This window comes from Lissotriton vulgaris, chromosome 5 (genome assembly GCF_964263255.1).
Source record: "Lissotriton vulgaris chromosome 5, aLisVul1.2, whole genome shotgun sequence".
Classification (NCBI taxonomy): Eukaryota; Metazoa; Chordata; class Amphibia; order Caudata; family Salamandridae; genus Lissotriton; species Lissotriton vulgaris.
In genome coordinates, this window is record NC_141693.1 from 617,723,789 (window position 1) to 617,746,735 (window position 22,947).

General features: G+C 42.5%; 1 pseudogene; it reads left to right on the plus strand.

Moving 5' to 3' along the window:
- Positions 1-233: 233 nt before the first annotated feature.
- The window catches only part of LOC147711330 (uncharacterized), a 50,583-nt pseudogene continuing 27,869 nt past the window's right edge, over positions 234-22,947 (plus strand).

The window sequence follows — 22,947 nt, forward strand, 5'->3', positions numbered from 1 at the left end:
ATTGGCTAACATACGTCACAGTATTTGCGCACAGATTGGTTCATGTGACTAAGGCAAGCTTGCAGCTGATTGGATCATCCTGAAAAGGAGTAATTCTATTGGTTGAGCAAAATAGTGACGAAGCTTAACTTGATTGGTTTGTTGCTAAGTTTCGCGCATGGATTGGTTGGTGTTGCGGAAAAACAAGGAAGTTGTTACGATCTTTTCCGAAGTAAGGGAAATTGTTTAAAAACATGGACTACTATTACATAAAGGAGAAAAAGAAGCTTTCATGGTTTCAGAAATTGAAAAATAAAATTAAACCTGACAAGAAAATTTTAACGCGGGGTGGAAGATTACTTCATAAGTACAAAACACCTGCAGCTTATATGTTGGGTGAATATGGTTATCATACTTGTCTTTGGATTGAGAATTGGATGAAGTATACTGAAAATGATGGTGTATTAGCATGGCCAGAAGATGGATCATTTAACATAGAAGTTTTGAAAAATTTAAGAGACAAAATGATGAAGCTTGTACCAAAGCCTAGACCTACTCAATTTGAAGCTTTAGTTGAATGGGATGATGAAATGTTTGAATTACAACGAGAGAGTAGGAGAATATTAAGGGGAACAGGATTAGGTCTTGATAGAGAAACACATGAGGATAGAATGCGTCGATGGAGAAGTGCAGACATGTGTGATGGCTTGTATCCAGTGAAATTAATTGATGAAGTAACTGGACAAAAGAGTGCCAAAAAGAAATAGAAAAATAGTGAAGAAAGTGATTCAGAAGATGCGGTATTAGAAGAAATTTATACTAAAAAAACGCCACCTTATCAACCAGTTTGTTCATGGTTTTCTCCAAGTGCTCCTCAAAGAGAAATTATTGATGAGATATCTCCTGAAATAAATCCGAATAATAGAAAAACACCTGAAAGAGTAGAAACAGGACGTTATTCAAATATATCAGGAGAAAATAGTAATTATACTGAAACCCCAGTTCAAAGAAATGAAACCCCAAGAAATGGAAATAGAACAGAAAGGTATGAGGGATTACCAAATACCTCAGAATATATTCGTTCTACGAATTAATTAATACAGCAGTTAACTAAAAGCATGGAAGCAGTAACAGTACCTGTAACGATTGGACCTGTTCTTCCAGTATTTGATCAAAATTAAATTAGACATTCAGCGTTAACTGTTCCATTAAATTCAGAAAGACAGAAAGTGACTGAAAATTTTTATTCAGACTTGTCTGAAATACATAGAGAGAAAATAATGATGCCTGACTTAACTTTTAATCAAAGTTTGTCATGTAAAACTCCAACTGGTGCAGAATCTGACTCTGGAACTCCGGAAAAGAGTCTGAGTAAAGTAGATTTAACACAAACCCCAGAATGAAAATTACTTGATGTTGGAAAATTGAAAGCAGATTTAGAGGAATTCATAATTGGAACTGACAGATTGAAGGCATATCAGGATGATGAATTAATTTTTATTTACAAAAGCATAACATGGACAACGAAAAACAAATATGATCAATTAGAGGATATGGCTTTTGAATTAGAAGTAGATTTAAGTAAGCAGAAGAATTTGCAGAAAAATTATAGGGTGGATTTCTCTGAAAAAGACATTGAAAATATGAATACTACAGGAAGAATCATCCATATAAAAGATTTAATTGTGATTTTGAGAAAATGGGGTGAAATAAGTAAATGGAGAGCAAAATGGACAAAGAAAAGAGATGAAGACAGAACAAGTTTAGCTTTTCCTATCAGGGAAAAGGAAAAAGTAGTAAATGAGTTTCCAATGAGAGAAATAGCGGGAGGAGGGTATGTGCATGCCCCATGGACACGACAGGACATTTTACTGTTTACAAATGATTTTCCTCGATTAAGAGAAAAACATGTAGAATGGTATCGACAGGTAGACAGATTTGTGAAATTTTCAAAAGTTTTGTGGATTGATCTTGATGGATTATTTGACATAGTTGTCCCATCAGATCTTTGGACAGACTTTAAAACTACTATAGATTGTCCTAGAGAAGAATATGAACGAGATAAAGTAACAGGTGCTCCTTCACCAGAGGTAATGAGAAAGTACAAACAGGTAATTGTGTTTTTGAAAAACAAGATTTGTTATGATCCAGCTCCTCAGGGTCGGTATGATGATATAATGATTCCACTTCTAGATCGTTCCAAACTCAATACGTATAACACTGAGTTCTGGTCAGATCAGGCAGGGGACAAAGGACGGGAAGGGACAGCAGGGACTAAGGATCTGGAATACATAATCAGACACATTAGTAAACACGACATTTCCTATTCTACTCTCAATAGGTCTCACTAAAATGTCTATTACCTTGTATAATCAGATCCTACAACCAATAACCAAACACGAAGACTATCCAGCCTTCATTAAGCATTACCCTTCAACTCAGGTTATACAGCAAGACCAAAGTAAAGTACTGCCCCTTTCCTCAAAAATAAATGATTGTAATGTACTCCAAAGCTAACAGGCAAGTCGAGTTACTTATAATAAGTCTGGCTTCCACGGTGTAACAACCGTCGCCTTAAGTAAGCTCGATGCAGCGCTCCTCCTCCCCTAGGTATCAACACGCTGTCTGCTGTTCAAATTCCAAGGACTCTTATTCTGCTCCCTCAGCGCTCCTCCTCTCCAGGGGATCAACACGTTGAGTATTTACAAACGGGGAGGGTTTCCAAAGTGTGTATGACAACCAAAGAACAAATCACAGGGCCGCGGGATAGCACCGTTACTTCACGGTATCTCTACCCGGTTTCCGATTACAAAGTAAAGCAGATGAATACGATAGGTCTGAGAGAAAGAGCTGATCCCAACTCCTCTCTCCCTACCTGACTTCTGAACCGCCTACTAGTTTCGGGACGACGTGAGTGAATCCTCTCCCACCAACTGGTCCACACGAAACTCGGGACACAGCGGTCCAGCCTCGGCTTTAAACAGCGCTGCAACTCAGCGGGTGAATCCTCTCCCTTCCGAGCTCCACTTTAATCAGCCGGCACAGCAATATCCAATATTCGTTCTCCAACGCGATGCTCCATCCACGGACAAAATTACGCACATGCGGAAGTGCGCACATCCCCTTTTTAAAGGCTCCTCCTCCCATGGGGATTCTGGGACACATAGTTCTTTCTTCAGCCGGTTTCTTATTACTCGGCAGGCGCATCAATTGTCATTGTCCCGGCGCGATCCTGACAAGATTCCCCCAAAAGAGATAGATTGGGTTAAAATAGATAGAACAATCCAAGAGTCTAAGGAATCAGTACATTCATTTTATGAAAGATTACTGCTGGTATTTAAACAATACAGTGGTTATGAACATTTAAGTGAGAAAGACATGAGCCATTTAATATACAGATTTGTATATGGCTTGAGACCTGAAATTAGTAAAATGGTAAGAACTGGAATAGTTGGTTAGCAATCACACACAGTAGATGATATCTTGAGAAAAGCAAAATACTGTAGTGATGAAATAGAAGCTAAACAAAAGAAGTTGAAAGAAAAAGCTATGTGGGCACAAGTAAAAGTGGCTGAACAACAAATAGCAACTTTAGGAAATAAGAATGTTGATCAGAATCAAGGGAAATTTAAAGGTAATTATAATAAGCCAATATTGATGGGAAATATAGAAGAGTTAAAACAGAAACTCCCATGTTTTAATTGTGACGAAATTGGACACTGGAAGCGTGAATGCAAGAATTCCCCCAGAATTCATTTAAAAAATACATCATTAAATCCACAGATGCAGAATGAGATAAATGAGCAGCAACAGCTACAGCGACAGGTAGTGATCCAGCAAAGTCAGTTACCACAACCGCCACTTCCAAACTGTGTAAATGTGCAGAGATACAGTGCAGAAACAGGATTCAGCGGAGGTGAACAGGTAAACAGATCACCAAGAGTGAATGTGTTTAATGTGTCTCAACAATATTGGCTGAAAGAAGATGGAGGGAGTGAATCTGAAGAATACTTCTGACGGTGCCTGAGAGAGGAGGAAGAGTGTGTGCTTGGAGCCACTCTTGAGGTAGATCAATCTGGTCCATTTGTAAATGGTAAAGTGATTGATGTAGAAATTACTTTCCTAGTGGATACAGGTGCTACCCGTTCTACTGTTAGATCAGTGGAAATAGAAATCTTCCTCTCTCTGGAGATAAAATCCAAGTAGTAGGTGTAGCTAATCAGCAAATAAAAACAGATTTAACTGAACCTGTTGAAGTTGAAATAGGTAAATTTAAAGACATGCATAGATTTGTAGTTTGTGATAGCAGTCCTGTAAATCTATTAGGTAGGGATATCTTATGTAAAATGAACTGTGCAATATATTGCTCACCGGATGGTATAGAGCTTCAAACTCCTGAAGAAGATGGGCTTTACAAATTAACAATGTCAATGGTTGAGGCAGAAGAAAGTAAATTATTTCCTGTGTTTGATAAGAATAATCTACCTGAAGAATTAAAAGACACAGTGAATGTAAAAATTTGGGATTTCACTGGAGATGAAATGGGTTTGATGAAAAATGTAGATCCAGTAAAAATATCAGTAAAACAAGGAGCAGATTATCTAAACACTCCTCAGTATAAAATGAAAGCAGAAGTGATTGAAGGTGTTACCCCTGTAATAGATAAATTCATAAATCAAGGTGTTGTAAAAGAAATTGAGAGTAGTCCATGTAATTCACCAGTTATGGGAATTAAAAGCCAAATGGAACTTTCAGAATTGTTCAAGACCTGAGAAAGGTTAATAAAATTGATGTTCCATGTTGCCCAGTTGTACCAAATCCAGCGGTAGTTTTATATCAGATTCCGCATGATGCAGAATGGTATACAGTTATTGATTTGTGTAATGCATTATTTACTGTTCCACTGCATCCAAAAAGCAAACAAATGTTTGTGTTCCGGTTCAAAGAGCGTATTTTAGCATGGTATAGAATCCCTCAAGGGTACACCGAAAGTCCATCTATTTTTAATCCGTTGCTGAAGAAATCATTGGAAAATCTAGATTTACCTGGAAAATCTACGTTAGTGGAGTATATTGATGACCTCCTTGTGGCCGGAAAAACGAGAGATAATTGTGTAACAGATACCATTACTCTTTTAAATCATCTGGTAGATGAGGGACATAAAGTATCTCCTGCAAAATTACAGTTTTGCAAACAAGAAGTAAAATATCTTGGTCACAGAATTGCAAAAGGAGTCAGTCAAGTAACAACAGAAAGAATAAAAATGATTCAAGCAGTGCAACCTCCAAAAACACAGAGACAAGTTAGAATGTTTCTAGGAATGGTAGGTTATTGTCGCCAATGGATTAGTGGGTTTTCAGTAATCGCAAAACCATTGCAGAGACTGACAAAAGCAGACTTAAAAGACCCAATTAGCCTAACAAAAACCGAATTAGAAGCTTTTGAACAGTTAAAGAAAAGTTTGTGTGAAGCTCCAGCACTAGGAATGCCTGATTATGAAAAATAATTTGAGCTGTATTGCAGTGAAAGAGAAGGATGTGCATTATCAGTTCTGATTCAAAGACATGGAAGAGTGAGAAAGCCAATAGCATATTTCTCAGCTGTTCTTGACCCTGTTGCAAAAGCATTACCAGGTTGCTTAAAAGCAGTAGCTGCAACAAGTGTACGTTTAGAACAAAGTGAAGGAATAATAATGGGATTTCCTGTAAAAGTATATGTACCACACTCAGTTGAAATTCTCCTTACCAGAAGCAGAACACAACATTTGACAAACAATAGGTTAACAAAATATGAAAAGGTTATTCTTGGCTTGGACAATGTTTCAATTGCGAGATGTGTGAATTTAAATTCTTCCACATTATTACCTGATACTACTGAAACAGAAATCAGGGATGAAATTGATCATGAATGCCTGGATGTATTAGAATATTGCACTAAACCAAGACAGGACATTAAAGATGTCCCGTTACCTGAATCAGATTATGTTTTGTTTGTTGATGGTTCATGTTTAAGAATAGATTAAGGTGTTTTGAGTGCAGCATATTCAGTATGTACAGTTGCAGATGTAATTGAAGCTTCCTGTCTCAAAGGAATTCATTCATCTCAAGTAGCAGAATTAATTGCTTTGATTTGTGCATGTGAATTGGGAAAAGAGCTAAAAATTACCATAGTGGCTGATAGTCCATATGGTTATGGTATAGTCCATGACTATGGCTAGCTCTGGTCTGAAAGAGGTTATTTAACTTCTGCGGGATCACCAATAAGAAATGCTCAGTTGATCAAAAGATTGATTGATGGAATTCAGCTACCAGAAAAAATTACAGTAGTAAAAAGCACAGCACATAAGAAAGGAGAGGATTACATAACAAAAGGAAACTCATATGCTGACTCAATAGCAAAATTCTGTGCAAAACATAATGTGTCCATTAATCGGGAAAAAGAAAATGAACATGTTTTGAACTCACTTATGCTAACATCTGTAGTTGAGACTTGGCAGGGAGTAAAACAGTTGCAAGATAAGGCAAATGATGAGGAGTAAAAACACATGGTTAAAAGCAGGATGCAGACAAAGAGAAGAAGATGAGGTTTGGGTTTACAGAGATGACAGAGCAGTAATGCCAGATAGTATGATTTCTGACATGGCACGCATGTACCAGGGTCCAGGACATGTTGGAAGAGATTCAATGATTAGATTATTTAGACAAATATGGTACAATCCAAAATTCAGAATAATTGCAGAGTCCTTTTGTCAAAGGTGTCTTATCTGTCAACAGATCAACCCAAACAGAAAAACTGTTGTAAGCATGGGAACCATAGGACAGGAAGGTGGTCCATTTACCAGAATACAGCTTGACTTCATTGACATGCCACCTCACAATAAACTCAGATATGTGTTGGTGATAATCTGTTTATTTTCAAGATGGGTAGAAGCATTCCCAACACGTCACAATAATTCAATTACTGTGGCAAAATTGCTTTTGAGAGAAATCATACCAAGGTATGGATTTCCAGTGTCGATCGAGACAGATCGTGGCACACATTTTGAAAACAGATTGCTAAAATTGATTTGTGAAGCACTGGATATAAAGCAAAAATTACATTGTGCTTACAGACCAGAAGCATCAGGTGTTGTTGAGCAAGTGAATGGTACAATAAAAAACAGAATAGCTTAGCAACAGGAATGAAGTGGACAGATGCCCTTCCACTTGTTTTGATGTCTTTGAGAAGCATTCCAGATAGAAAAACAGGATTGAGTCCTCATGAAATTTTAATGGGCAGGGTTATGAGGCAAGCATTTGTTCCAGTCGATAAACTGTTAAGCATTAATGATAGCGTCATTATGGATTATTGGAAAAAGCTATCTTTTTTTTATTTTATTTTTTAAATAATTTTTATTGCAGATTTCCACAAAAACAAAATAAGACATACAGTTGTTAACCTCGGCGCACCCACTCCCCTACAAACCATCAATCAGTTCTCTTACACAGCCACTTTGCCCACATCCCGGAGGCTGGGCGGCGTCATTTAGCTAGCGTTGATCCGACAGCGGTTAAGGAAGGGCCAGGCGCGCCCCTAGGCAGGAGAATATATATCTGCTTTTGTATCCCTAACCTCCCTTCCCCCGTCCCCACTCCTTACAATTGAATGGTCTATGCCTGAAGCCAAGTAGGGGATCCTAGCTTGTGCTCTTAATATGGTCCTTTGACCCTTCAACAGCCAACTCGTCTTTTGGTGCAGGTACTCCAGGGGTTATGTCCCCCAGGCACTCATTTTATCCCACATATCTTGACCACATTGCTCAGTGCATCACCCCACTTCTTTCTGCTACCGATCTCAACCCATTAAAACAACTCGGGGTTGCCCACCCACCCCTCCCTCTCCCCCATCAACCTCAACTGGTGTGGGCCTAGCTCGTAATGAATATCTATCCTTGGGAAAAGACTACTGGGACCTGATTCGTTATCTTGTGTATCTATAGGAACTACTTTTCACCACCCTTCCCGTCTAGCCCTCTTCAGTCTCTAGACTGTTTTTGAACGTTTGCGTTAGATCTTCCCATGCCCTTGCCATTTCTAGGCTTTTCTCATTAGCTGTGCGGGTAGCCTGTCTGCGTCTAATAGTGCCCTCACTACTAGCCCATTTGCACATTTCACTTGCCCATCTTTTACTCGAAGGGCCCTCCTTCGACTTCCAGTGCCAGGTTATCTCTCTCTGGGCCAGCATAAGGCCCAGGTCGATAAACTTGCTGGTGATTTTAGTATTTTTTGTGTGAGGAAACCATAGGAGCAGACAAGTCGCCATGTCAAATTCTATATGCCTGTCCGTGGTCTCGTTTAAAAGCTCTCCTACCTCATCCCAGTAGGGTCCCAACTTAGGGCAATCCCATAACATATGTTCGAGTTCTACATCAAGCATCCGGCATTGTGGGCAGGCTGCATCTTGGACCTGGAAATACTTCTTTATTTTCCCAGGGGTAAGGTAAGCCCTATGAAGCACAAAAAAGTGCACTTGTTGGAAGTGAGCATTCCTGCTCCCCTTCCACGTCCTCCTCAGGATCTGGCTCCACGTCACCTCTGTTATAGGTTTCCCCACCTTCTCCTCCCATTTCTGTCGGAGTGTAGTAAGTGGTTCCAATTTTTCCTGCAACATTCGTGACTGTAAGCAAGTTACCGCCTTGAAGGTGCCCGCCGCCATCCCCACGTATTGGCAAGCCATCGTTGTTTTGGGTTCTAACTGCCCTGATTTCCAATGTTTCTTAATTGCTGAAGTAACAGCCATGTGTAGTAGGAAATGCCCATCAGGGAGACCAAATTGTTATTGTAGCGCTCGGAAAGGTAACAGTTCACCCTCAGCATACAGGTCCCCTATTAGTTGGAGCCCCAGATCTTCCCATTTCAACAACCGCGACCAGTCGCCTCCGTGCGGCAAGGCCGTCAGCATACCAGTGGTATTTCGGGCGCATATGGGTGCATAACCCCCGCCCTACGCTGACTTTTATTCCAGCAAAATCTCAGCGTTCTTTCTTCTGCTGTTAACTCTTTCAATTCCAGTTTTTGTTGCATGACAATATAGGAAAGTACATGCCTCTGGATTCCCTGCCCTCGGTTCTGTTCCGGACCCCTGAACTCACGTGCCACACTCTGTGTCAGGACCTGCAGCTGTGCCGCTAAGTAGTAGAGTTCAAAGTTAGGGACAGCCAATCCTCCGTCTAATTTCGGCCTCAACAGCGTATCTAGTGCCACTCGTCTCCTCCCATGTCCCCAAACAAAATCTGTCGTGAGCGTACGTAACTCGCGAAAGAATCTCGGGGGTAGCCACAATGGTAGCGTACGGAAATAGTAGAGTAATCGGGGTAGGGCCACCATTTTCAAAGGAGCCACTCTTCCCAACACTGACAAGGGGAGCGTAGCCCAAAACGTCATACAGCCTTTCAAAGCCCTTATACAGCGTCCCAGATTCGCGTCCAGCATGGCATCCTTCTCATGATATATTCGGACTCCTAGGTAGGTGAAACGTAATCGCTCCCATATCAGTGCAGACGGCAACACCGGCTGCTGCATGTCCGCCTTCAAAGGGAAAGCACAAGTCTTTCCCCAATTAACCTTAAGTCCGGACAGAGTTCCAAATTCCGTGAGCAGGGCCACCGCTCCCTGTAGTGCTACAGTTGCGTCTTCCAGGAACAGGAGCAGATCATCCGCATACAACGCAATGTGATGTGGACCTCCGCTGCACATAAGGCCATTATAGGCCCTTCCCGTTCTAGCTTGGGCCGCCAGAGGTTCAATCGCCAATGCGAACAGCAAGGGCGAGAGCGAACAGCCTTGCCTTGTGCCTCTCTGGACAGGATATTGCGAGGATATGACATTACCCATTCTCACCCTGGCCGTTGCTAAGGAATACAGGACCTTTGTCCATCGCCTAAATCGTTTCCCAAGGCCAAACCTCTCCAGCACTCTATCTAGGTAATTCCACTCCAGGCTGACAAATGCCTTCTCTATGTCCACCGATAAGACAGCCAGTAGCATATCAGCATCTAGATCGCTTTCCAATATTCGTACTAGCCGTCGAATATTACCCAACGTATTCCTAGTTGGAATAAACCCCGCTTGGTCCGCATGTACCAGTGCAGTCATGTGCGGTAGCAACCTTGTTGCCAGTACATTACTCAGGATCTTATAGTCCACCGTCAGCATTGACAATGGTCTATAAGAGGTCACATCACCACCATCCCTTCCAGGTTTTAACAAGGGAATTATCAGCGCCTCCCTCATGGACTGCGGTAAATGGCCCTGTTCCACCACTTCATTATACACTTCCACCAAACGGGGTGCCAGGACATCTATGTACTTCGCATAGAATTCTATAGGGAGCCCATCTACTCCTGGGGTCTTATTCTTGGCCATCTGTTTGATCGCTCCTCTCACCTCTCCTAGCTGAATGTTCTGCCCTAATTTCTCAGCATCTACTCTCTCCAACTGCGGCAGCTGGGTCCCCATTAGTCTGGTCCCTCAGCCTCTAATTGAGTGCAATACAATGTTGTGTAGTATCGCAAGAAGCATGAGAGAATTTCGGACTGGGAATACACAACATCTCCCGAGTCTGTTCTCATGCTTATTATTGAGCACCCCCCTGTCCCTGGTGTTGCTAGTTTCGCTAAAAGTGTCCCTACTTTATCTCCCTCCGCATGCACTTTTACCATATACTGTCTGTAGTCAAAGCATCGCAATCTTTCAGTCTCCACCGCCACGCGTTCTTTAGCTTCCACCAGCCGTTCCTGGAGCGCTCTCTGCTCTGGTCTTTGCTTCTCCACTTCTCGCAGCGCCTCTTCTGCCTTTTCTACATCGGCCACCACTACTTTCCTCCCGCATGACTGCTAATGCATATCCCTCGGACTACTACTTTGAAAGCGTCCCATTCCATTCCCCTAGTAGATGCCATTCCTTCGTTCACTGCGAAATAGTTATCAATTCCAGTCTGTATTTTAGTACTAAAGACCAGATCCTCCAGAGTGTCCGGTTGCAACCGCCAAGTGGGAATCGCAGTTCTCGCCTGTTGCCATTGGAGGGACACCACTGGAGGATTATGATCCGACAATGTCCTGGTCAAGTATTCAGAGCGAGTCGCCAGAGGCGCTAGTGCATGACTACAAAGAATCGTGTCAATTCTGACATGCAACTCGTGGAGTGCAAAGAGCAAAAATCTATCTGATGTGGTGACTTCTGTGTTCCATCAGGTAGGAACTGAAGTATTTAAAAAAAATAGAAAGAACAAGCTCATGATCTGTTACCAGGAGACTGGGTAAGGACAAAAGCACATTGAAGAAGAAATTGCCTAGTACCAAAGTGGCAGAGGGCAAGACAGGTGATATTAGTCACAACAAATGCAGTAAAGTGTAGGGGATTGAAGAGATGGATTCATGCTAGCCACACCATACGTGTGCCAACACCTGAGAATCCTGACGAAGGTGAAACAACAGCTGATTCAGATTCGGAAGACGAACCTGAAAGAAATCCAGATCCTGAAGATCGACTAGAAAGTCGACATCTGGAAAATTCAAATGTGAATGAAGCATTGAATGAAGAAAATGACGAAATTGTGATACAAGATTCTGAAGAAGAAAATGATAAAGATCTGCTAGATCAAGAAGCAGAAAAGGAAACTGAACAAGAAGTGATTCAAGATCAAGATCAGGAGAGTATTGAAAAGCAGATTGGAAGCTTTGGAAGAAGGAACGAAAATTCTGAAACTGGTGAATTGGAAGTAATTGAGGAAGAAGCGGAAGAAGAGATTCCAAGTACCAGCTATAAGGATGTTGTTCCTAACAGAGTGAAACTGCTGAGTAAAGAAGTACCTGAATCTAAAGAAGAATCTAATGCAATAAAACTGATTATTAATGAATCAGCTGATAACACAGACAGTGAAACAGATGATAGTGGAGATGAATCAAAACTGAAAAGATCAAGGAAAAGAGCTTGGAGAGTGGAGTATAATCTAGAGGAACCAAAAAGGAAATTATCAAGAAAAGGTGATAATTGGCCAAATGAAAACGAAGGCCTAAAATATAAATTAGTGAATAAAGCAAAGGAGCAGGTGAATGAGATCCCAAGTCAAAAAGAAGAAGACTTAAATAAGAAAAAACAAGCAGGAAAGAAAATAGAAGTGATAAACAGCAGAGCAAAGAGAATAATAAAGCCAAATCAGAAGTACAAATCTACTGATTGGACCTATATTATAATTAGGGCTCCCGGTTTTCCGTTTTTACGGATATTTACTTATAAATACAGACGGAAAACAAGTTTTCCTTTATCTGTATTTATATGTATAAACGGGAAAATACTAGTACATTTTGTTCTGTTGCAATCTGGTGTCTCCCCCTCCTTAGAGGGTTAAGAGGTGTCAGCCCGGGCTGAGACACCTTCCCGGGCAGGCACCGAGCTGCCAGCCGCACCCGAGCACTTCACAGGTCTTTGGAAGACCATTTACAGAGACGCAGCAGGGTGCTGGGCCACCTTTGTCGCAGAGATGAACGACGGGAGAAGAGACAAACCCTTCCCAGCAAGTTAGTTAAACAAAGCATCTGGCAAAAAGAACGTCTCACACAGAGAATGCAGAGAGCTCAATTGCAAAGCTTTATGCTGATGGATTTAAGAGGGCCAAACCCGCTCTACTCCCCTCATTATCATTGGGGGTAGGGATGTGAGAATTCTATTTGTCTGGAGCTCAGTGACTCCTCTTAGAAGACGGTTCTGTTTAGGCGCTACACAGCAAGACCTCCTTTGCACACACACTAGTGTCACTCACAGTCTCTCGTGCAATTCTAGTGCTTGAAAGTTACTAGAACCCGAAGATTTTGGAGCGCTTTACCTGACGACAATCACATTACGCATGACAGTTATTAATTTTTTGTAGGCACGGGGAGATTAATTGACTTGCCCATGTTGACTTGCCCTTGTTGAGCCGGCGCTGAGCCTCGAGCCTCGAACTTCGTTCTAAAGTTCCACAGTAGGCAGTTTTGGCTGTTATACCACATCCCCTCCCTGATATTCAGAGAGGATTATTGCACAAACTGCGAGACACTCGACTCTAAATATAATTTTACAAATTCTTGCACAATTTGATTGCTCCCTCCCCAACATATCGCTTCTTGTCTTTTATTCGGTCTGCTTTTCCTTCCCCAAGAATTCTTGTATTTGTAGTTTTTAATGTCCTCCGTATTCTACCGGCCAAGTGGGCCCGCCGGATATAGCCATTAGAAAAGCCTCGAGCTAGTTAGCAATTATAATTTGAAATCATGTTCTGGAAGTTTTCATGTACACATTTCATGCTTTTTGGCAATCGTCAGAGAGAAGTATTGCTATCTTTTTGGAGGAGGATCCCAGTATGCTGTTTCCAGTGGTCGAAGTGGGGTACAAAAAAGTAGGGAAACTGTGGGAGTTTGAATCAGACAGCGGGAATTTCCAGAGGAATGGGTCAGTTAGTGGAGCCAGAGGTGTGGCCAGAAAGAGCAAAACATCCCAGTTTTTAGTATTTGTTTGGGATTTCAGTGACCAGTTCCAGCTTAGCACATTATTTAATTCAACCAATGGATACACATGTTTAAGGTTTAATATGAGTTATCGACATTAAAATACATTCACAAACTGGAATACATTTCGAATCAAAGAATGTCCCAAATAAGCTTAAAAAAGGAATCACAAGCCATATGTCTCTGAGCCATGCAGTTTCTATAATCAGCACTTCTACAATTTTACACAAAAGCAGTTCAAACATGAATGGCAAAATATCCTAGTTTGCAAATGTTTTACACATAATTAGGCTCTGCCATATTTGCCACATAATACATCATCTGCTGCATAATCTGACGATTTTAACCAAAAAAACGGGTTTGTAGCTCAAACAGATCAAAAGTTAAAACAAGCATTTACAATGCAATGGTTTCGCCTTTGGAAAAGTTTGAGCTATTAGAATGTAAATGACAGCATTTTTATTTATGTGTTGGTTTTGAAAATAGATAAATAAATGGGATTGTCATTTACAATGCCAATAGCTTAATCTCTTGCAAATGCGAGACCTATTGCATTTGCACCCACACAGAGCAACACACAGAGCCACATGCACCCACACATACAGAACCACACACACACAGACGGACGCAGACAGAAAAGAAAACACAGAAAGGGCACACCACACAGACTCTCACTAGCAGGCAGGCACGGGCAACAGAAAAGAACAGGGAAAGAGACAGATGGATACACGAACAACCAGCGCCAGAACACACCGTGCCGGAAATGGAAGGTCCACTCTCCCCCCTGACCAAGAACGGACTGTGTGGGTCACACTTCACTGGAGACCTCTTTGCCAATATGTGACTGGGTTCGCCCCACCTCTACTAACCATTCAGAGGCATGTGGCGTATGGTGGGTGGGGATGGAGGGGGGGGGGAGTCAGGGAAGGGTAGCAGTCATGCTTAAAATAATGATTAGCAACACAAGTCAAGTCAAGTAAGTAAATGTATAGATTACTAAAACTATACACGTACACACCTTCTAAATACAGCATTACATGGTACTGCCACGCAGCCTACTACCACAGTGCACAGGAAGATAGCAACTTTGGGCTACGCCAAGGCAAGCGCCCTGCCTCTACAGCTGATAGTGTGCTTTGTATGTTACTACAGAAGTTACTGTGGGAGACCAAGAACCCCTGTGCTGCCTGCGCTCCAAACTCCCCACCCCACCCGGTGTGAAAGATTGGGATCCTGCTTAGAGCGTTCGCAGTGTTTTAAGGCCAGCCTATGATGTGCTCAGAACATGCTATGAGTAGCAGCAGTGTCGGCCCTGAGGGACACAAAGAGTTAATAAAAGCACTTGGCTGTCTGTCCAAAGTTCACCGCGCTAACTTCACTCATTTGCTTGTATTGGATACCTGTCTCGTCACAGTGTCCTTCTTCATATTACTAGTGCGCGTCACCGCGAGCGTTTTCACGCTTTGCACGTTAAACGGTTGGGGCCTGTGAGCAGGGATGTGGCGGGGGATTGGGGGTGTGTTGGATAAGATGTCAATCGTGGCGAGGATGTGATTCGAGGGGAGATTTGGCTTAGGATGGAACAGTGGGAGTAGGTGTGCTGGACATGTTGCCTACGGGAGGTATGTCCCATGTGGAGAGATATGGAGGGTGACATGTCATTTGGAAGGATGTGTGGGGTGATATGATTTGTGGAGGAGGGTGTGGTGACGCGAATGTGATCCACAGAAGCACGTGCGGCCAATAAAAGGAGGTATCTGCGGGGAGGGGGGGTATGTGCTCTAAATACGAAAAGGTGGGAGAGGCGGTGTTTATTTAAGGAGATATTGGCCGGTGTGCTCTAAGACTGGGGCGGTGGGGTGTCCTCTAGCCCTCGACTTGCTCCCTGTGGACCCGGCTCCCTGTGCTGCAATCTTGACACCCTCAATCTGATTGGTATCGGAGGAGTCAGTGTACCCCCGAGCGCTTCATTCACTCCAGCAGCCTTGTAGAAAGTGCCAGTCTATTTGGCATTATTTAGATCACCAGGCGGGCACACTTCATCCTCAGCCTGCTGCCAGCGGACAAACTGTGCCCGGCCAACAAGTGGTAAGAAAACACTTTTGCCTGGCACACCAGTGCCTCCACCCTGAAGAACCCGGGGGCACCACAAGCAGTGAGTGGGAAGTACTGAACTGTGAACCAAGTCGGGGGTGCATACCACCCAGCCCCCCCCCCCCCACTACAGAAGCAACCAGCGAGCCATCTGCTTCAACCCTGACAGCAACAAATAAATATGAATGCTTTTCCTTTAAATCCAACAAGTTCACGAGCACAGCACTTCCTGGCGGGGGGTCCGGCGCTGCGGAGAGGCGGATTTGGAAATTACCATTGAGTGCATAATAATAGCCTGTTCGGGATCTTCCTCTGAATCCTCAATGCGCCCCTCTCCTCCTGTCGGTCTGTCACAGAAGCTGTACAGACCAACAGTAAACCGTGTGCTAAAGGAATGAGTGAAATCCACGTGTGAGAAGGAAAACAAAGTACTCAGTGAGCTCGGGTGCCGTGCAGGCGGTTTGTGGGTGTGCTGTGTGTGGAGTGGGAATGCAATACATGCTGCTCTCCGGAGGTGCCGTGTGAGAGGTAGGGTGCCGTGCGTCCTCTCTGGTGGATCTATGTGAGGTGGGCATAGAATGGAGGAAACTGGTGGTGTGCGGCGGGGGAAGAACGCGGGCTGCTCTGTGGGGGAGCGCTGTGACGGCAACGCATGCTCCACTGTAGACAGCAGTGCATTTGAAGACATACCCTCCACCACCGTGTGCGTTCGGTGGGAGCACACGGCAGGGTGCGGGGAAGCTGTAGTACGAGCACTGGGGCAATATGCAGGGTGGCTGCTCTTTACGTTTCAGCGGGAGGGGGGGCGGGCAGGCACACGGACAGCGGGAGGGGGCGGGTGAACAGACAGCTGGAGGGGGGCGGGTGAACGGTCTCACGGACAGCGGGAGGGGCGGGTTAACGGGCACACGGACAGCGGAAGGGGGGGCGTGCGGGCACACGGACAGCGGGAGGAGGGGAGCACTCACCAGGACTTCTTCCGGTGGCGGTCGGCCGCGGAATGAGCAAATGAAACCTCGACGACCAAAAAATAAACCCCGCCCACCACTGCACTGACGTCCTAAAAGGGGCGGGACTTAAAAAAAGAAACGGAACCGCCCCCGAATCGCGTTCCGATGGGGAAAGAGTGATTGACAGCCAATCTCTTCCAATGGCTAGCCTCCATTTATGGAGCTAGCCAATGGAAGACAGAGGCGGGACTAAGCCCCATATTGTAGGATCATAAGATTTCGCCCTAGGCGGAGCACCTGCTTCGCAGGTGCTACAGCCAGGGCGAAACCTAAAAAATGTGACTTGTGTTGCTGCAAAGGAGAGGGCCTTTTGCAAAGGTTGACTGGTCACCGTTCTCACTGCTGCATTTGTTACCGATGGTACACTGGTGCAGATGAGGCAAAATCTTTGCAGAGACTGTTAATATGTGTAAAGATGTCAAAATAATAAAGTATCAGAAAACGTACAGCATTACGATACAGTCTTTTTTTGCTGTATAATTTAGTTAACACTGCAACATAATTTTGTCCTCCATTGCTGCATAATTCCATTGGCCACAAAGGAGGCAGCATGTGTTAAAAGTGCTTGTGCATGAAGCAGAGAGACCGTAACGTTTGCAAACTTAGTTTGGTGCACGTGCAAATCCTGCATTGCCGATCCGTGGTGAGTTGCACTACCACTGCTAAAACAAGGCCAATGGAGGTACCACTGGGTGAGGAATACTGGCCTCAAGGGTTCTGAGACCTCATTCACAGAGTCGCTGTTGCTCTAGGGTATGCTGCTTCGTAGGCCTACCCGCAAGACTGGAGTTGAACGTCAGTATGGATTGTGGTGGACAGGCCTTAAGGGTTAACTCACACTTGCCACTGCTAGGGCCAACCTGCTGATGCTAAGACACCAGGGCTTCTAAGGTCTGGCGTGGCCTTCTAAGGTCTAGCATGGGAATGTGCTCCCTCAGGAGAGTGGTCTGGTGGACTAGGCATGACGGCTGAGCCTGGTTCCCCAGTTCCATATTCAGCAGCTCTGGCCATAGTGCCACATCCTCTCCCCACTGAACACCATACTAACCCACTGAGAGAAAATTTCAGTGCCTTCAGCTACAACCCAATTGTGCCCCGCTATGAACTCCTGGATGTGACTCAATTCAAATTATGCACTACACAAGAGTAATATGCTTTCTGGAAAAAAAAAGTAACAACACCCTGGAAAAAGCAAACACTTATAAGGAGTGCAAGATTAAGTAAAGCATATGAAATGTGAGCAGGAACAACATGGTTACCTTAACGCTTTTACACTAATTATTCAGAAATCAATGAGTGTTTTTGCCTGAAAAGTTAATGACATGACTACAGGGCCCGGAAAGGACCAGTTACAATGTCCATTGGTTATATACTTACAAAATGGAAGCAGTATAGTGGAAAAATAATTTGTAATTATTTAATGTACATGCACTCTGTGTTGTTTAATGAAACATTTGATTTTGCTTCATGCAGCCTGCCTGTTGGTATGCAACAAACATTTTAAGATATTATGAAAGTGTTTTCGATTCAAGTAGTGTTACAAGAAGCTTGCTAGTCTCCCTGGAACATGCTATGGGCAGACAAAGGAGTGATTGACAAACATTTTCAATGCAATAAGTCTTGCATTTACCCGAGTTAAAGCTATTGGCATGGTAAATGACAATGCCTTTTATATATATATATATTTTTTAAAACAGATAAATAAAAGGCATTGTCATTTACAATGCCAAAAGCTTAAACTAGCGTAAATGCGAGACCTATTGCATTGCAAATGATTGTTCTCCTCTGCACACACAAAACATCAATCCTCATAGTAATGGCCAGGGACAGCTTTAGCGCTGGTGGGGCACAATTGGGTTGCAGCTGAAGGCAGTGTGAGTTTCTCTCAGTGGGACAGTATGGTGTTCAGTGGGGGGAAGGATGTGGCATTCTGCCGATGACAGAAACTGCAAGGCTCTGAGACAAATGGCTTGTGATAGCACATTTAAGCATATTTGGGACATTTTGCAAAAGGCAAAGTTTTCAAATGAATGTATAGTGTTGACCAATAACAACTGAGCGCATGTGTGCATTGTCAATTTAAATAAATGTGGAAAAATACTAGCTGTAGCGTCGTCTTTTGCTTGTGGCAAACATAAATGTGGATAAATACAGAAAAAATGCCCGAAAAATAAATATGGATAAATACAGAAAAAATGCCCGAAAAATAAATATGGATAAATACAGACGGAAATGGCGAAAAAATAAATACCATAAAACCGGGAGCCCTAATTATAATTCCACCAGTAGTGGAAGTAAATAGTAGTCAAGGAAATTTAGATGATGCAAGTGATAATGATTGATTTTGTTCATTAGGTGACACAAGGTTGAAGAAATTGTGTTAGGGGACACAAGGTCGAAGAAACTGTGTTAGTGGGAAAACACATTGATGTAGGACATAAGGTCGAAGAAAAGCTGTTAGAAAATAAAGTTATCTGTTAAAAAAAAAAAGAGGAGAGTATATTTAGTAATTTTTCAGTAATTTTTCATTTTCCATTTTTTTAGGGCTTTTATTTGAAAGTAAAGATGCCTTATATTAATAATATTTTGAGATGCTCAATTTTCAAAAGATGTTGCAAATTGTCTTCAATATGTGTAATCTTGATAATTTTCGTTTGGTTAATTTTAGCTGTCATTTTTCCTTTTGGAATAGATAAAGAGATGTATAAAACTAACATGACTAGTAAAGTTGTGGTTAATCATGATAAAGTTGATGAGACTGATAAAATTATTGTACATAAACCAGAGATTCATCAAGATAGATCTATGGGAGATTTTTCTAGTAATACCTTTTCAAGACTTTTATCTGAATATGTTAAGGTGATGGATGCAAAAGACTGCTACATTTGTGTGAAATTACCTACTTCTGTGTCTAAAGGTGTTACGTATAATATGCTTCCTCTTACTTATGGTATAACATGTAGTGTAATAGCTAGTTTGTTTTATAAAACTGGACGTTTGGAATATAACTATTCAAATTTTGATGAGATTTTTGCAAATTTAAAAGTTGAAGAAAACTTGAATAAAGTGAAATATGCTAAACAGATGAGGGAATTTTTCCTAACGACTAGTGAACTCACTTATGAGTATGCTTTTAGAAATAATTTAACATGTAAATTGAGAACAGAAGAGAAGACGTTCTTAAATATGGTGGAAGAGAGAAGGGCACTTTTCAAGCAAAATTAGATGTTAAAACCTATTAAGTCTAAATTTTGGCAAGTGGAGGATGGAAAGCTTAATGGTAGAAATGAAAATGTTGCAATTCACATAGATAAACCTGTTAGTGGAAAATTTTGTATAACGAGAGCTAATACTTTGTTTGAAAATTATTTTGTAGGTGCAAGTCAATGTGAAGACACTTATCGTATTATAGGGGGTTGGGGATTTAAAGGAGGCAAGGATCCAATTTTTCCTGGAATTTATTTTGTTTGTGGGAATAAAGCTTATTACAATCTCCCAGACCATTGGTATGGGACGTGTTATGTAGGTTTAGTTTTTCCAATTTTTTTTCATGTAGATAGAAATGCAAAAGGTTCATTTGAAATTAGCAATCACTTGAATAGATTTAGAAGGGAAAGTTTTACAGAAATAATGGGAGACTGTGAGGAGGACCCGGGGCTTACCTATGAAACGCTGGATAGAGAACCTGTACTTCGGGAACCAGCGAGGAAACAGCATACAGGACTTCCACAATGTTTTCCTGTTTCTACACAGGAGCGCGACCAGCAGCGTGACCCGGCAGTGGATGCGTCGTCTCCCCGGAAGCGGCAGCCTCGAGCCAATGAAGAGGCTCAGAGGTCAAAGGGAAACGGTCGAGAGTGGCGCAGAAGGAGAGAGACGCCGAGAAGACGCGAGACCCGATTCTGCAACACCGGTCGACCTTTGAGAGCAGAAAGAAGACGCGGGACCCGTTATTGTAACGCCTGAAGACCCGGGAGAGCGGAGAGAAGACGCGGGATCCGATAGGCGGGACGCCGGGATACCAGGGAACCAGGACGGAGACGAATGCTGGAGTGAAGACTGGTGGTGCCCGGAGGAGGCTGTGGAGCGGCCGCAACTCGGAGGAGAGTTGCGACGGGCCTGTAAGTAAACTTGTTCTATGTGGTTGTTCTTGTGAATAGGAAGTGGGAGGCGGTGTCGGGTGGATTCGTAACAGGAGGTAACAAGGTTGTTCCTATGTGTTCACGCTGCATGACCCCTTAGACACTATCGACCGCCTATCTGCTACTCTGCTAATTCAGCCATAATTCTCTTGCTCTTGATATCGAATTAGACTCCACATTCATATTTGAACTTGACATTAGAACCCTATCCCTCACTCTTGCTTCCATTCCCCCCTTGCTTGAACCTAAGTCTCTTGGGCTTCCAGGAATATCAGTCCTACTATCTTTCCTCACCAGTTAACCCAATAGTGAGCACAACGGTGTGGTGCAGGAAGACAAATCACTAAGTCAGAAAACAGACTACTTACGGTTCCCTTCTTTGTCTCATTCCCCTCCTATGAGCCTCCGGGACGATCAGGAGAAGGAAAACAAGACATTCAGCTCATCTGACGAAACATCCGAAGAGGAGGAACCCAAAGAACCCAAAGAACTGACTAGTTATTCAACCCAAACCTCATCTGTTTTCAATACCACTTCTAAAGCCTCCTCGCCTGTATATCAAACCTGCCCTCCCAAAGAGACATATTTGGTGCATATTTGGTACATTAATACCTATGGTAGGAATAACCCTGAATGCAAACAAAATCAGAAAAATGTCTACAATTGTTGACAGATTGTCAACAGATACTGCAAGTGGATTTCAATTAGTGAATACAGAGCTTGTTGCCATGAGAACTATGGTGATGCAAAATCGTCTTGCATTAGACATTTTGTGGCAAAATAGGGTGGAGTCTGTGGAATTTTGCATGTTTAACATTGTTGCACTTACATACCTAACAAAATTCAGAATATAGAGATGTATATAAAAAATATTACTGAGTTACATAATGAAATAGAACCTTTAGAAGACGAAAGTTTTTCAGAACGTTTAAGTAAAAGATTTGCAGCAATTAAACACTGGTTTCAAGAGATGGGTAATTCAATTATAGGCAAAATAGTTTTTCCTTTAATAGTCATAGCTATAGTGATACTTTTGTTAAAAATTATTTGCATGATACACAAGAGAAGAAAACATGTAATAGAAAAGAAAAGAATTTGCAAACTAAGAAAAGAAAAAGAAATAGAATTAGAAGAGTTTCGGAAAATTCAATAGGAAACATGCAGAAAATCAGATGAATCTAAAGTTTAGAAATACTAATATTAAGAAAGTCCAAAACCTGTTCAAGGGTTGAAAATGTATGAATTTGGGGTATTATTTGGTGATTTAGAAATCACCAGATGAGGGAGTTGATGGAGCAAGGTGAAGAACAATATTTTGTTCAAACTTGTGAAGTTAATCTCCCATAACAAGTAATTAAATTAATAAGCTTGTGGTGAAATTACTAATCAACTTAGTTTAAGAATACATTCATCAATAGACGCGGGATAAACTAATGTGCTTTATGTTGCATACGCAAAGAAAAAATAATAAACTAACCTTGTCTATTGTCTTTGTCAGTATTAAATGCAGCAGTTAAATTAATTGCAAAAAACACAGTTGATGGACAGAATGTAGAACAATGTCATACATTCACCCCAGTACAAGGATCTGGGCCTAAATCCATTGTTTTTTTGCACTTTGCACTCCACACCACCCTGGGTTAGACACTGGCTATATGCAAATCAGCTCTGACCCTGTGCCTCATGGGAACAGTCCAGTCCGAACTACCAAGCCATGTCTTTCCCAGACTGGAATCAAGCATCCAAGGACCGGTTTCTGGCTATCAGCCTTCATCAGCCTGGATAGCTTGACTCCAGTGGTGTGGAGAGCCTGGGACTCACGTCTGAGCATCCCCAGCACACTCGGGTGAAATTTGCAAAAAACACAGTTTATTAACAGAATATAGAACAATGTCATACATTCACCCCAGTACAAGGATCTGGGCCTAAATCCATCATTTTTTTGCACTCCACACCACCCTGGGTTAGACACTGGCTATATGCAAATCAGCTCTGACCCTGTGCCTCATGGGAACAGTCCAGTCCGAACTACCAAGCCATGTCTTTCCCAGACTGGAATCAAGCATCCAAGGACCGGTTTCTGGCTATCAGCCTTCATCAGCCTGGATAGCTTGACTCCAGTGGTGTGGAGAGCCTGGGACTCACGTCTGAGCATCCCCAGCACACTCCGGGTGAAAATTGCAAAAAACACAGTTGA